This window comes from Quercus suber, unplaced genomic scaffold (assembly GCF_002906115.3).
Source record: "Quercus suber isolate HL8 unplaced genomic scaffold, Cork oak 2.0 scaffold_43, whole genome shotgun sequence".
NCBI classification, from domain to species: domain Eukaryota; kingdom Viridiplantae; phylum Streptophyta; class Magnoliopsida; order Fagales; family Fagaceae; genus Quercus; species Quercus suber.
This window is the reverse complement of record NW_027069508.1, coordinates 634,132-637,477: the sequence shown is the minus strand read 5'-3', so window position 1 is coordinate 637,477 and position 3,346 is coordinate 634,132.

Below are 3,346 nucleotides of genomic sequence, written 5' to 3'. Positions count from 1 at the left end.
GAAGAAAAAAAAAGTTTGAAAGGGACTCTCCATTATTGCCAGGTATTCACTTTTGCTGCTATGTGTGTGTTGCTGAACAAATTATTAATGGATTTATTTTCATGGAAAATAAATAATTTTAATGAATTTGTAATAATTAATAATTTGTATTTGGTTTTTTTATTATTTATTTAGAGGAAGATTTTTTTTTTTTTTTAAAATGACTTGATAGTTCACATTTAAATCTAAGGATAAAATGAGAAAAATAAATAATTCATTTAAGATTCCTGAGAATAAACCAAATATTATTGTAGGGTCAGTTTTTGTTACCCAAGCCCAAAGGATATGGGTAAAGGCCCAACGAACCCAAAACAATGAATTTGTAGTGAGTGGATCGAAGGTTTAGGCGCTCGCTGGCGTGCAAGAGACATGAACTGCTTTCCTTTTTATTAAAAAATGCTAAGAACAATTTACAACTGAGGGATGCTCCTCGGCCCGTGGCCGAGGAGGTTTTTCTTCCCCCTTCCTCTCAACCCCCCTTTACACTTTGCTTATCTTCCTTATATATCTCTCACTCTCTCCACTCCTTCTTCCTTCTGTCGATCATCTATTGGCCTTCCCCCTGACCGTCTATCCCATCAAAGGTCATATCCGTGCTCAAGTGGTTAACCCTGATCGATGTTGCCCTGTCAAGGGGTTACATCCTCATTAATGCGGCCGGAAGGGTTAGGTGAGCGTATTCAATGCCGAGGTGACAGTTCGCCCAGAGCTTGCCCTTCTCCGTACCGAGGCCTCGGACGCCCGAGGATAGGGTCATCCTCGGACCCATTATGCGTCCTCGGCGTGGGCCATTTGGGCCTTGGTTGAAGTGGGCCGAGGCTACCCGATTTTTTGGCCCCACAATAGCCCCTCAAAATCTTGCTGCATGTATCTTCGGGCGGGGAGGAGGATTTTGACATCCTCGGCCTTACGCCCCCCACGTCAGTAGTGGGGTCTATTCATCTGCCCAAGGCACGTCGCTGACGTTTCGGAGCACGTAACGTGCCCATCATTAAATTTAGGCAGCTCTGTGCTTCCCACGTCCACTGAGGCGTTACCCATCCAATGGTGGAGGTTCGTTTCGCATTTATGGGCGAGAAAACCTGCATGATTCCTCGATTTGGGGTATAAATACTCGTACGAACCGCTTCTTCCTATTTCCCATTTGTAATCAAGAATTCTCGTGCGCCCCTCATGAGTTCAGCCACACTTTCGCTAGCACCTCCAGCATAAAAAGCCTGTCCGAGTAGCTCCTCCTCTTTCCAGTAAGTCGCTCTGTCTCTCTCTGACCTCTCTTTCTCTTTACCCCTTTTTCTACTTCGCCTGCTCTTTCTTAGTTCTTTTGATCTGTACGACTTTAGCTTGAATTGTATGTCGGCCAACTGCACCAGTAGCGATGATAAGGAGTGAGAACGTGTGCATGGGCAGCTCTCTTGCGTCTCAAAGGCTAGGTGGGGCTTGATCCTTTCCTAACTTGGGATACTTTGTAGTTAAGTCTCCCTGCAGGCTTGAGTCCGAGGACCATGCAATGCCCCTGTTCTGTTTAGCACCCAGGTATAGCTAAGCGGTTAGTTTCCCCATAGGCTTGAGTCCGAGGACCATGCAGTGCCTTGGTTCTGTCTAACGCTTTCATTTCTCTGTAAGTATCTAGTTTCCCCATAGGTTTGAGTCCGAGGACCATGCAATACCTTGGTTCTGTCTAGTACCCAGGTATAGCGGAGCAGTTATTTCCCTATAGGCCTGAGTCCGAGGACCATGCAGTGCCTTGGTTCTGTCTAACGCTTTCATTTCTTTGTAAGTATCTAGTTTCCCATAGGTTTGAGTCCGAGGACCATGCAATACCTTGGTTCTGTCTAGTACCCAGGTATAGCGGAGCGGTTAGTTTCCCTATAGGCCTGAGTCCGAGGACCATGCAGTGCCTTGGTTCTGTCTAACGCTTTCATTTCTCTGTAAGTATCTAGTTTCCCCATAGGTTTGAGTCCGAGGACCATGCAATACCTTGGTTCTGTCTAGTACCCAGGTATAGCGGAGCGGTTAGTTTCCCCATAGGCCTGAGTCCGATGACCATGCAGTGCTTTGGTTCTGTCTAACGCTTTCATTTCTCTGTAAGTATCTAGTTTCCCCATAGGTTTGAGTCCGAGGACCATGCAATACCTTGGTTCTGTCTAGTACCCAAGTATAGCGGAGCGGTTAGTTTCCTCATAGGCCTGAGTCCGAGGACCATGCAGTGCCTTAGTTCTGTCTAACGCTTTCATTTCTCTGTAAGTATCTAGTTTTCCTATAGGTTTGAGTCCGAGGACCATGCAATACCTTGGTTCTGTCTAGTACCCAGGTATAGCGGAGCGATTAGTTTCCCCATAAGCTTGAGTCCGAGGACCATGCAGTGCCTTGGTTCTGTCTAATGCTTTCATTTCTCTGTAAGTATCTAGTTTCTCCATAGGTTTGAGTCCGAGGACCATGCAATACCTTGGTTCTGTCTAGTACCCAGGTATAGCAGAGCGGTTAGTTTCCCCATAGCCCTGAGTCCGAGGACCATGCAGTGCCTTGGTTCTGTCTAATGCTTTCATTTCTCTGTAAGTATCTAGTTTCCCCATAGGTTTGAGTCCGAGGACAATGCAATACCTTGGTTCTGTCTAATACCCAGGTATAGAGGAGCGGTTAGTTTCCCCATAGGCTTGAGTCCGAGGACCATGCAGTGCCTTGGTTCTGTCTAACGCTTTCATTTCTCTGTAAGTATCTAGTTTCCCATAGGTTTGAATCCGAGGACCATGCAATACCTTGGTTCTGTCTAGTACCCAGGTATAGCGAGCGGTTAGTTTCCCCATAGGCCTGAGTCCAAGACCATGCAGTGCTTTGGTTCTGTCTAACGCTTTCATTTCTCTGTAAGTATCTAGTTTCCCCATAGGTTTGAGTCCGAGGACCATGCAATACTTTGATTCTGTCTAGTACCCAGGTATAGCGGAGCGGTTAGTTTCCCATAGGCCTGAGTCCGAGACCATGCAGTGCCTTGGTCTCTGTCTAACGCTTTCATTTCTCTGTAAGGAGGGTTCGTCCTCGGACCTCTTTATTGGAGATGATGCCTCCTTGGGACTATGGTCCTATACGTGGCGTTGATCTCGCCTCCAATTCGAGTCCCCATTTTTTCATTTACGACGCGTCCCTTGGCCGTTCGTGCTCCGCGCTTGACGTTTCGGTGCGCGACGCGCCTTCATTAATGCCCTCGTGAATTAACACAAATTCAGCGGTCTACGGTCCCCTTGGAATTTGGTAGCTTCATTATTAACACTACTGGTAATTCCCTTTTCAAATTCTGTGTGGATTAATTTCT